Raw genomic sequence first — 12,898 nt, forward strand, 5'->3', positions numbered from 1 at the left:
CCCCCCCATCTTTCTTTTCTCTCCAGTTTTGTTTTAATTCCGGCTTCTTAGGGGGGGCTTGGGTGGGTGGTTGGGGTTTTTTTTGGTTTTTTTTTTTTCCCTCCTTCCCCTCCCCACCGTTGCATTTTAACTCAGCCCCGCCGTTCCGTGCCGAGGAGCGGCCCAGCGGGTGCGATCGCCTCCTTTGAGATAAATAAGTAAGTCAGCCCCAAGTTTTGAAATTGGTGGGAGAAGCAACCGCCGCCGTCCCCGTCAACCTGCAGCCAGACCGGCCGTCGCTCCAGCAAGCGCCCTGGGAAATCCTTCGCGGTGTCTAAAATAATAACCCAAACTGCAAGGTGAGGGGAGAGGAGGACAAATGCACGGCTTCGGATGGAGCTGGAGAATATTCCCGAGAAATTTCCGCAGGTTTGGATTCCGGAGGAGGGGGGGAAGGCGGTGGTTACGGCAGCCGGCTGCGAAGCGAAGCCCTGCCCCGCGTTTTCGCCCGTGCCTGCGTTTCACCCGGTTGCAAAGTTTGAGAGGCTTTGGTGTGTCTTTGTTCGAAAGGGGAGCGAGGTTGGGGTGGGTTTTTTTTCCAAGGGTTTGGGGGGGTCTTTATAACCTCCACGCGATGCCCGCTGCCTGCGGGAGGTCTCGGCGGGCTGGCTGGGACCCTGCCGGCAGCGGCTACTAATAATATCAGCAATAATAATGTGTTTGGAAAGAGTTTTTATTACGGAGCTGTTGTCTTCTGGGAGTTCAGAAATTCCCGGGCAAATATTGTTTAACGAAGCTGGCGGTGGGTCGCTGGGAGCCCCGGATCAGCCTCTTTCATCCCGTTCCCACCCCGGTGTCCGCCTTCGTTGCGAGATGCTCTCCCAGCCCCGGCGCTGGCAAAGTTCAGATATTTCTATTCTTCCCTGATCCCTCTTCCTCGTCTGCGTGATAAACAAACGCGCCTCTGTCTCTTCTCCCCTCTCCCCCTCTCTCCCGCTAAAAAAGAAAGGCACTTCAGAAAGTGCTGTGTTAGCAGCAGATTGCTCTGAATATTTCTTTTGGTGGTAGGAAATCTGTTTTGAGTTGGCAGGCGCGTTTTGAAGGTGTGTATAGGAGAGAACAAGTGGAGTGTAATTGGTTTTTCTTTTTCCATTTGGGAGTGATTCTTTTTCTTTTTTTCTTTCCCCTTTTAAAAAAAAAATAAGCAAAGGGCTGTCTCTTTCCCTCTCTCCCCTCCTGTGCACTTTTTAATACAAATGAAAAATGTGGGGGGGGAAAACAGGAATAATTCACAGGCATCTGCAAACTCCACTTTGCTCGGAGTAGTGGTCGGGAACTGCCTGCTTTGAAAACTTGCGCTGGGATTTTTTTTTTTTCTTTTGCTCTTCTTAATATAGTCCTAGAGGAATTTGTGTCTGAATTCCTCCCCGGGATCGCTCGTCGGCTTCAGGCAGCTCTTCCATCCCCATCGGTCTTGCTGGGAGACCGCGATACCCAGAGATTTGCCTTTTACCACACTCAGAACCAAGTTAGCATCGGATTAAGACCTCACTTTTCCGCAAGCATTGTAAAGCTGTGGGGCATACAATAAAAATGTTATTAGTTTCTGTATTAAAAGCTTGGGTTGTTTTTAACCTAAACCAGAGGTAGGATTTACTTTTACAAATTTCTTCTTGTGTGTTAAAAATTTACACGAGAAATGTGTTATGCTGGAGAACAGGCATTTGATGTTAAATCAACCCAACATGTGTCTTGTACAGGCGGTGTGACCCTGGTCCTTCTGTGTTTGCGTGGACGTGTTCCCTTTCATGCCTCCCCATATTCTCAATTAAATGTAGCGAAGTCTCGGGCTCTTGTGAAATCTAACTCTTAATTTATTATTGTTTATTTTTTTAAATTTCCACCCCACCTTAAAGTCCATAAAAAAAAAAATCCAACAAGCCCCCAGGGGTGGGTGGACAGAGAAAATAATCAGATTTGGAAAAATTACCCCATTCCCCCCCTTTTTCTTTCCTTTTTTTTTTGTTTTGTTTTTTGTCTTCCGCCCCCCCCCCCCCCTTCCAGGTTGCTTAAATCAAACTGGGAAGGGGGGGATACATGGGGGAGAAGGGACAAAATTTCCAGTGCCAAGCTGGGGAGCTTTTGTCAGGGCTGCAAAGCCCTCGGTGGCTCCTGCTCCTGCCTTTTCTTCTGCCCTTTGTGGTGCCGGGGCTGGGGGCGAGGCGGGGAAGAGCTTTCCCGAGCCCTCCCGCTCCCTCCGCTTCCAATAATGGTCAGGAGCCCTTGTTTTGAGATGCTACCTGTTTGGTTTTCTTTTTTTTTCATTTTAATTTACTAGTTCTTGAGGGTTGTTTTTTTTGTTGTGGGGTTCCCCCCACCCCATCCCAAGCTCCTTTTGCTGGGGTGTTTGGCGTGGGGATGGAGATGCCGCCGCTCCGAGCATCGCTCCCGTGATAAAGCCAAACCGCTGCGAGAAACCGGCCCCGTCGCGCCGCGCGAAGTTGGACTCGGTTGGGAGGGAGAAAGTGCGGGAGAACGGGATTGGCCTTGGAAAATCCCCCCAGCTCCTTAACTTGCGCACCCCGGGGATGCGTCGCCCAGCGGGGTCGGGGGGAGTGATGGGTGCCCCCCGCTCGCCGGTTTGGGGAAGGAGGCGGCGATGGAGAACGCCGGGGCGAGGGGAGGGTTGGGACTCGGCGTGCTGGGGCGGGGGGGGGCAGAAGGCTGAGCAAACAGAGCGAAATGAAATAAAACGGATTAAAGTTGCTGCTGGGGGGAGGCGGGGAGGGGGCTGATACTCAGACCTGAAAAAAAAATATAAAAAATATCTGTAAATGCTGTATCCAGCCCCGGTTGCTTCCCTGAAAGACGGGTGACTGTACGTTTTACATCTCCTTTTGGAAAGGGAAGAGCAGGGCGCGTTGAAAAAGAAATAAATAAAAAAAAAAAATCTGTGCAATGTATAAAATCAAGTGACACTAAAATATCTACTCCGGGCCCTCGCCCTTTCTCTCCTAATAACCCGGCAGGAATGCGAGTGCACTCAGTTGTGAAGTTGCTGCCCGGAGAGCCCGGGAGCTTTTCTTTTCTGCCGCTGGAGAGGGGGATGCTTTGAGTCTGCTGATGTTTGTGTCTCGCTGTGGGGCTGGGGGAAAGGGGGGTGGCAAGGCTCTGGCTTTCAGGTTTTTCTCTTCTTTTATTTTTTTTTTTTTCCTCCCCCCCCCTTTCCTCTTTTCTTGTTGGTCCCGCAGGGAGGGTGGAAGGGGGGAGCGAGGCCGGAGGAGGAGAGGTGCGGTGCTGGGTTTGCTTTTGTAGAAGCAAAGTGGGGGGCGAGCCGTGCCCCCAGCCAGGGATGGGGCTCATTCTTCCAACCGGAGAAAGGCGGGAGAGCCCAGAGCTCCCCGGCTTTTCTTTTGCTCCTTTAAAAGTAATACACGTTTATGGCTCCTTGCGTCGCTTTTCCCACTGCGGAGCGGGGTTTGGTGGCCCGAAGTATTTAGGAGAATTCTCTTCTTTATGGAAGGGAGAGCCGGGGTGGTTTTCCGCCTTCGTCCCCCTTCCCCGCGGTGGTTTTGAAGCACGGGAGAGCCCGCGGGTTGTGGCTGGCAGGTGGTTTGTGGAGGTCTCGTGGGGATGTTCCCCGTTGTTCGCACCCCGGCATCTCCCCGGCTGTGTGTGGGGGGGTCCCACCTCCTCAGCGGGGGCCGTCCCGGGTTTATCCTCTGCTCTGCACCGGGGCTCCCGAAATGACCCTGCCGTCGCCTCGGTGTCACCTGCCACTTCTGGAAGTGGAAACTTGAAATTTCCTGTCCCGTCCTCTTTGATTTCCAGCTCCTCCGGCGCGGCCGTGGGGGTTACGGGGGGGGGGGGGGCACCTCGCAAACCCGGCTTGGGGGGGGGCGTCCGTCCTGCCCTGGGAGGGATGCGCCGTGGGCATCCTCCCCACAGAGGGATGAGCTCTGTGCTAGCGGGAGAGGGGGGGAAAAAGGTGGGAAATGAAACTGCAAATGCACTCGGAGCTTGGAAACCCATGTGTTTGCCTCGGAAGATGTAAAAATCCTCTGTGTGCCGCTTCTGGGGACCCCCGGTGCACCTGAGAGAAACACAGGGGTAGCTGCTCGCTTGAAATGACACCCAGGGGCCGTGACATCAGTTGTGCAGTGAGTTGCCGTCCGGCTTTCGACCCCGTCGGGCTGGCCCTGCTCGCCCCTCCGAGCAGCCGCAGGGCTTTGGCCGGTAAAGCTCACTCCTCTGCCAGCTGATGGGAGAGCGGCATGGGGAAGGACTCGCACCCATTTTATCATCTTGCAAAACCTTCCCCCTCCCCCTGCTCGCTGTGCTGCACCTTTTAAAGTCAAATATAACTTGTAGATCAAGATGGGGCTGGGCACAGCTTGAAAAAATTCCTAAATTCCCCCCCCCCCCCCCGCTGCAAGTGTTTGCTGTATAAAATACAGCGAAGACACTGCTCAAGAGTTGTTTTTTTCTGAACTTTTCCTAATTGAAACCCCTTTTGGCAATCACATAGGCAAGTCTCTGATAAAACATGTTGCTGGTAACGAGACTGCCCGTGACAAAAACGTGTTTGCAAGTGGAGCGGCATCGGGGAAAGGGAAGAATTAAGAGGCAGAAGCAGCAGAGAAGGAGAGCTGCTCCCTTCAGAGGTCGGCAGCGCGATGCTGCGGAGGAAAATGCAACCCGTCCGTCCGCCACGTTTTATTTTATAAAGATCCTGCTGGAGGAGAGATTAGATCTGGGGATGGAGCTGGAGGGAAGTCATTAAGGGATTACGATGCCTTGTGCCGGCAGCACAGACGTGGGCACGGGGCTGGCTGTAACGGTACCTGGATACCCAGGCAGACGAGCCCTGCGTGCACGAAGCACTTGGCACAGGGAGTTGGGATCCTCTCTCTCTTTTTTTTTTTCTTTTTTTTTTTTTTTTAAAGGGAAAAAAAAAAAGCCTGTATTTGTAATCTGCTCTGCAGAGCAGTTAGCTTGAGTAAAGCGAGCTGGTGTTGGCGTTTGCTGGCCCCAGGCGACACTTGCCGCCTGGTTCTTGTGCCCTGGCAAGTTGGCAAAAAGTGTTTTGCGGTGCGTTCTGGTGGAAAGCCTTCTCCTGCGCCGCTGTCCCCGGATCTAGATGAGCAGCAAAAACGTGCTGCTTTTTTAGCAAAATAAGGAGTGGAGGGTGGCTGCGGGAGGAAAATTCACCTGGTCCCAGCTCTGCTGGGGGCTCCTGGGTGTGTTTATCGGGAGTCAAAGGTGCGATAATAAAACTTTTTTGGGGAAGATTACTTTCAAAGCCAAGGAAAGGTGCAAAAAAAATAAAATATTCCTTTTTAAGGTACTAGAGGAGGAAAAAAAATCCCGTGGAGGGCCCTGATTTGGAGGTGATTTGGAAACTGTTTATTCTGCCTCATGGCAAACCACCTCCACGTGACCGGCTTCGGTGGGGAGCTGGCACCGGCCAGCCGGGAAACCGTGGATGGGGCTGGGAAATGCCAGACTGGTCCCAGCTGGGCCGTGGGGCTGGTGGGGAGCAGGGGAGCTACAGCCCCCCAGGGAGGAGAAGGAAGACCCTCATGTGATGGGTGCGTGCTCTGTGTGCGTTGTGCGGGCTGTGCGGCAGCTCCCGAGGCTTGGGGAGATGCTGGCCCCGGAGCGGGTTTTGCTCAGGCACCGATGCTCCCGTTTAAACAACCACGGGGCCGCAACCGGCATCGGCCGGGATGAGCCGCTCGCCCAGAGCGGGCGGTGTTGAAACGACTTATTTCAACACACCTTTGCCAGGTCTCTGGCGGAGCTGGGTTTATCTAGTGGGATTTAACTGTGCCGTGGCTAATAAAGGCATAAAACACCAGCGATGCCATCCGGGGCAGCGAGCGCTTGGGCAGGACTAGCTGAGCATCGCGCTGCCGAGCCACCTCGGGGGCCAGGAGCCATCAAAGCCCTGAGCCCAAACCCTCTGGCCGTTCACTTGCTTCCTCCGAGTCTTGGTTTATTCCACAAACTGTAGATTTTAGGTGAGTGATTTTCTTTTTGCCTGCTGATTGTGAATCTGCGAGCCGGGGACTGTTCTTTATTTGGTCGCCTGTAGCGAGATCTGGAAGGGGTTGACTTAGGAGAAGCTGTCGTGGGCTTGGTAAAAGACATTTTCAACCTTAGGAAAGAGGGACAGTGGAGGAAGGCTCGAGGTAGGTCGCTTAATGCAAAATATAAGGCCAGAACTTGTGCTCGTGAGTGAAGGATGGTGGCCCCTCGGCTTTGGTTCCCTGCCTGCAAGTTGTCCCTTGCGGCCCGTTAGTGGGAACGGGTTTGCCCAGTGACTTTCTGCCGGTGTTTTCTTGGCCCGGGGGTGGCTCGCTCGTGTGCTGGAGCTCACGTTGGGCTCACGGCTCGGTTGGGCGTCACCCGTCACGTGCCGGGATCACGGCACGTCGGTTGGGTTGGCCGCGGCAGCGTGGGGTCTCTGCCGTGGGTGATTTTCCTTTGGCCGCGCTGTTCTGGGGGCTACTGGGAGGATGCTCCCAGCTGCGGGACTGTCCCCAAACCCCACTGGGACGTGGAGCTTCGGGGGTGCCTCGGCTCCCGGCTTGCCCGATGGCTTCGTCCGCAGCTCCCAGGGGATGGAAACGCCTGGCCGGGATGGCAGGGGACGTCTCGCTGCCTCCCGGGGCAGGGGGAGAGGTGCAAAAGGCCCTGGGGCTGTTTGGGGCTCAGGGTGGTCACGAGGGTGTCGGAGGAGCCACCCTGGGCTGAGAGGACAACCTCAGGCAAGGCATAACTGACAGAGATAAGTTTCTTGTTGAGTGTCGGGAGTTTTTGGCTGAACTGGACCAGGCTTTGGGCAGGAGTGGTGGGCAGAGACCTTGTACTGGGGAGGGAGAAACTCTCTCCCATGGCCTGGGGCTTCCCATACGGTGCCGTGTCCCTTCTGGGGGACGCTTCTTGGGCTGTGTCCTGGCAGCCACCTTGCCATGGAGCTGCGCGGCACCGGGAGCCCTTTTGCGGGGGCTGCGCTGGCTTTCGAGCTGCTCCGGCTGGAGAAGCGCACCCCAAAACTCGCCATTCCTAAGCACAGTGTGGAAGCAGCGTGGGATCTCGGTCCCTTGAACAAAACCAAAATGCCCTTTAATGACCTGTGATTTTTTTTTTTTTCTTTTTTTCTTGGGCATCTCCCCCCTTCTCCCAGTGAAGCTCCACACATCCAGCAAGGGGCCAGCTCTGCTGAGCATCTTGTGGCCCCGCATCCCTGTCCCGGCTTCCAACCAGGAGGAGGCAGTGAGATGCTTTTTGCCACCAAGAAGGTTTCCCAGCGGGTGGCCATCACCCAGCGGGCTGGGTCCTTCCTCCAGAGTCTAAAGCCCACCCGGCCGATCCCTCCTGGATGCAGCTAGACCTGACGGAGGGAGGGAAATTCCCTGGAGCACGGGGTAACTTGGATCTGGAATACAAATGTGGTATCATTGGGCTTATTAAAAAACAGAAGAAGGAGAGAAAATAAAACCGGGGGGGGGGAAGTGTCCCATAACTTTTGTGGCAGGAAAGGTGGATTTTGAAAACGTGTTGTGCCGGGCCTAGCTGCAAAAAAACCTTATTTTGCCGAGATAGATTCGGGTGGGGGTAAAACGACATCTCCAGCTTTGCCCTTCTCTGGGGTTGTTTCCAAAGTATTTATGCTTTCCCCTTTTACTCCCAACCTGCTTTCCCTGCAGTGAAGTCCCTTCCCGACCAGAGCGGTGGCATTTTTATTCTGCATTTCTGCAGCGGGGTCCCTGCGGGATGTGGTTTGGTTTATGGGCAGGGGAGGGTCTCCCCCTCCCCATCTCCTGCTCGCGCTGCCATGCCCCGCGCTCGGCTTCGGCTCTGCCAGGAGTGGGGTTTGGGGAGCCAGGCTGCGACTGCTCCACCTGGCACGGATGTTCGTCGTTCATAAATTAAAACCTCAAAATCGACGTGATTTCTCATTTGGAAAACAAAAGGGGCGCTTGTCCCCCACTATGCGGATAAATGTGGGGCTGAGGGAAGGAGGAGGAGGGTGCTGCTGTGGGTCCCATCGCTCCCAATTTGTCTCAGCCTCTTGGCACCCGCAGTCCAGGGCACTCGTGCCGTGCTCCCTCCGACCCGTCGTGGCACTGGGGGTGGTGGGTTTGTCGGGGGCTGCTTGCAGGAGGGTCTGGGTTCGACAGCGGAGCCGTTGCTCCTGCGTGCAGGTGCGAGGCAAGAAGCAGGCGAAGGAGAAGAACGGGCAGGCTGGGGTGCACGGGGCCGGATCCTGCACCCCTGCAAACCTGAGTGGGGTCAGAGCTGTACCGGTTTCCGCAGCAGACCCCGATGGATGGGGGTGAAACCACTGAAAGCACGCGGAGCGAAGTGCCCTGGGAAAGGCTCCGAAGCTGCCTGCGTGGGGGGGTGCCGGGGCTTGGGGCGCAGGGTCCCCTCTGTCCTCGGAGCTGGGTTCGGTCACCTCCTGGGAAGGGATCAAGATCAAGCGCTGGCTTCGCGAGGGTCTGCAAAACTCTGGCAGATCCTGCGTTACATCAACGGGGGGTTCGGGCCGTGTTTTTCCACGTTGCACCCGGCTGACGGAGTCCCGCGGGATTGCTCGGGAGGGTTGGGGGGATCGCAAGCGGTGATAGAAAAGGTTCCTGACACGTACCGGGTGTAGGGGGACCTTGATGTGCTTTTTCTCACTTTCTGGTCCCTCTGTGCAGGGTTTCTGGCCGGGGCAGGGACATGGGGGCATCAGGGCATCGCTGCTGTGTGCAGGGTGGGCGAGCGAGTGCCAGCCCCCGAGTGCCCCTCGGGAGCTTGTCCAGCCTGCGGAGGCATCTATGCAGTCTTGGGGAAATCTCCCCAAATCTGGGGTTTGTTGTGCATGTTGGAAAGGGGAGATGCCCAGTCAATGTGCTTTCAAGAGAAACAAGAAAAGGAAAATGTCCTAAAATCCATCCCAGTGAGGGGTGGAGGTGCAGAGAGTGCCAGAGAAACCCCAGTAAGGGATTTCTGGCCGAGCTCTGCTCCTGTGGCACGACACGAGGTTCATTTCATCCTTCTTTTGCCGTAGCGATAGGCAGAAGATTTGTGCTGAAATTTGGGTCTGAGTTTCCCCAGCTCCTCTGCTCGCCCAGGCAGTGACGTTCGGTGCTGCAGGGACCAGCCCGTCTTCTCTTAATGCGTCTCTGCCTGCCCTGAAGGATGCTCGGGGCTCACCGAATGCGGCGGGCAGGTCGGGGTCGTTCCCTGCTCACCACAGCTCTATTTGGGTTAGTCATGCTTCCCCTTTTAAACCAGGATTTTATTTATACCTAGCGTGGCGGAGTGTACTTTTAGGGCCTGTTTCAAAATCCCTTGAAGTCTTTCCCTTGATGCTGGCGGGCTCGAGCCTTGAACAAATGTCATTTTCCCTGGGAAGTGGAGCCACGGCTCTGAATCTGGGTCAAACTTTGGGGCTGTCGGAGCAGCCCCATCTGCAGATCAAATGCCACCTTGTTCCCGCACCACGCACGTATTGCACCAGTGCCGATACTGGCATCGCTGGCCTTGCGGCTGGGCAAAAGCAGTGCTGGAGCGATTTCCCCCTGGGTTATAGAGCTGGTGGTTTTAAAATACTCTCTGATGAAAAGGCCAGTCCATTTAGAAATGCAATGAGATGAAGTTGAAGAGGCGAGGGGGCTCGTTTGGGGATTGATGCTGGCTTTGGGGAAGGTCGGTGCCATCTGGTCAGTTGTGTCCCTGCCATCCCGGAGCAGTGGATGCCGCAGTGGGGAGCGTCAGCGCCGCTGAATTTCCAGCTGTAGGTTTGGGCTGCTGCGGGAGGAGACGGCGGCGGTGCCCGTCTGCCTGGGAGAGGGACGGAGGGACAGACCCCTGCCCTCTGCCCTCAGAGGGGACGTGCATCTCCTTTCATTGCAGGATTGGTCCTTGCCAACCGCAGCGGAGATCTCCGCTGGTCCTCGCTGTTGCAGATACGAATGCTCTGGGAATTGCCCTGGGGCTGAGAACAAGCAGCGAGTCGCTGGTTTTAGCCGGAGGTTTAAAATAATAATTGGTGTTTTAAAATTCCTGGCAGCGGGCAGGAGCCGTGGTCTGCGTTGGGGCTGGCCGGGGGTGCGGGGCCGGGGCTGCCGGCGTGGGCAGGTACCGAGGGCTCGTGGACAAGACAGGGAGCTGGGTCGGGTCCCTGGGGGAGTCGGTGACCTGGACTTTATCCACTTCGTGTCTTGCCCGATGCTATATCCTGGTGTCGTTGCCTTCCCTCACCGCAATGGGATGATTTTCGGTCCGGGGAGGAAGGGGGACGTCCCCTGGGTTAGTGCCCTGCCTGGGGTGGCCGGTGACGGAGCCGGTGGCTCCGTGTCCTACAGCCGGTGATCACGGAGCGCTTGCTTCCCGCCTGGGGAGATGCGCTTTGGGGACAGCGGGGAGAGGGTTATCTGTGGCCCTGTCTCAGCGGGAGATGCGGAAAGATGTTGTGACCTGATTGCAGAGGAATGGTGCTGGCGGGGAGTCCGGAGCCGTGGCGCAGCTGCGGTGGGGCTCGTGCCAAAGCTTCCCACGTGGGCACCCTCACTTGAGACCCCACGCGAGAGCCCGCAGCTCCGCCGTGCCCTGGGCTGGGGGTTTCTGGGTTCTTCCCCACTAAAGAAAGCAGGTTGCTGCTGCTGGGGTGCCTTGCTGAGGTTCCCACCAGTGAGTCCTCCCCGGGCAGGGGGCCACGTCGGGAGCCAGCCGGGCACTGGGTACCTCGAGCCCCTTTCTGCCCCGGCACCCACGGGTGCTCGTAGGGTCCCTGGGACTTGGCAGCCGGGAGCTGCTGGCCTGGGCGAGGTGCGGGGCGTTACAGCTTGCAACTGGTGAATCATAAACTAATATTTTAAAGAATGAGGATTATTTTTAAGAGGGGTGGAGGGAGGAAAAAACACACAATTTTCCAAGCGTGCTTTGCAGTGAGGCTGTATCTTAACACCACCTTAATGGTAATAATTCCCCAGATTTGCATGGTGCTGTCTCCCATGTCAGCGGGAAGGTGCCGGTGGCTTCCTTGGCTACTGCAGCACGGCTGCTTGTGGCCCGGAGCATCAGCAGCCACCTGCGTGCTGCTCTTGGGTGTCATTGCACCCTGAAGCTGTGCTTGTTTGGGGATCTCGCTGTTCTCCGGAGGAAGCAATGCCTACTGCCAGGGACGAGCAGGGATTCGGGAGGTGCAGATCACCTCGATTCACTTCATCCTTCCGTAGCTCTGTCCCTATCCATAAAGCGGGGATGTGCTGCCCGGATCTGGGAAGATGCTGTGTCCCAGTGTGCCGTCTGGTAAGGGCTGAGCTCTGGGGATGCACAGGGCTCGGGAGCCTGGATGGATCGGCATGACCTGGGAATGCCGCGGGTGACACCGAAGTGATGCTGTGGGACCAGATCACGTTCCCGTGTTGCCGGCCTGGCAGCGGTCCAGAGGGATGCTGAAACCGCGGAGGTGCGTTGCCATCCTGCCGGGAACGGAGGGGAAAAGCTCTTGCTGCATCCGCAGCTGTGGGTGCGCTGGGTGAACCGTCGCCCTCCTGGACTCCCTGGCGAAGGGTGCTGGAGGGGGATGCTCTCCCCGGGAAGAGGACGTGGCGGCTGAATGTGGCTCATCCAGGTCACAGGGAGAAGGAGCACGGGGGACCCTGGCAATCTTTTGGCTTTGGCATGGGGTAACACTTCCCCCGGCTGGAGGGATGCTCCGTGCCTCTCCGCTGAGCCTTGCTCTCTTCTCAAGCACCCAAAATGTTAAATGCACCTTCCCGATCCCCTCTGCGGGTGGTGTGGCCTCGCAGCCACCCATCACCATTCCCAGTGCAAGACCCCGGGACAGCCCAGCCTCTTTGCTGAGCATGCCGCTTCCCAGCTTTTAAGAAAGCGCTGGAGAAAATCGCTCGGGTTATTCCAGTCGCTGCTCTAAGCAGAGATGTCAGGGCTGTCGGGAGCCGTGTTTGTCTTCGGGGCTGCCATTTGCTCCGTGCGGGTGCCGAGGCTGCTGCGGGGGTGCCGGGTGCCCGGGGAAACCAGGAGATGTTGAATCTGTGCGAGATGGAGCCGAGCTGTGCAGAAATAAAATCAGGAAGGTTGTTTGAAAGTGCCGAGACCGGCTCTGGCGGTGGCTGCGAGATGGAGCCGGCCTCGGGTCATGCTTGCCTCTGATTTGGATGCAAAAAAATGGACTTCAGACCAGGAGTTTGAAAATGCCCAAGGATAGTTCTCCCCCCCACTGCCTTTTTTCTTCTCCCTCCTCGTGAGCAGCATAATTTCTGGATGGAAACCAGGCCTCTTCCTGCATAGAAATGGGATTTGCAGTGGAAAGCATCAATGTGCAGCAGGGAGCGCATTAAATAGAGCGTTTTCTGGATGAATTTTTGCACAAACATGACGGACTCTGGGAAAACTTGCGGCATCTGAGTTCCTCCCTCCTGTTCAGTAGGCACCGTGACTTTTTATTCCTCCCCTCTGGATTATTTGAAGGCCAGAAGAGACTTTTAGCAACCTCCAGTCTGACTTCACGCGAACTCAGCTGAAAAATTTCGCTCGGGGTCTGACACGGGAACTTGCGTCCCAGCGCCGGGTCCCTCACGCCGATGGCCCTGCCATCACTCCTCGTCATGGTCCGGTTTGTCTCTCACCTGCTCCGGGTCATTTTCTTCCTCTCCAGTTCTGCCCTCACCCTTTGCAGCCTCCCTCGAAGGGATGGGGCGGGGGGGAGCTCCTGCAGCGTGATTTTGATTTTTTATTTAAGAGCTTCCTCTTACACACCCCCTTGCTGGGAGCCTTCCTCCGCCCCGGCGCTGCCTTTACCGTTCCCAGGGCTGCCGGGTGCTGGTGCCGCGGGGCAGCAGGCACCTTTCTCTAGAGCACGTCAGGACGCTTCCCTGTGGCCCTCCTCTTC

Source organism: Haliaeetus leucocephalus, unplaced genomic scaffold (genome assembly GCF_000737465.1).
Source record: "Haliaeetus leucocephalus isolate CR32 unplaced genomic scaffold, Haliaeetus_leucocephalus-4.0 Scaffold1000, whole genome shotgun sequence".
NCBI classification, from domain to species: Eukaryota; Metazoa; Chordata; class Aves; order Accipitriformes; family Accipitridae; genus Haliaeetus; species Haliaeetus leucocephalus.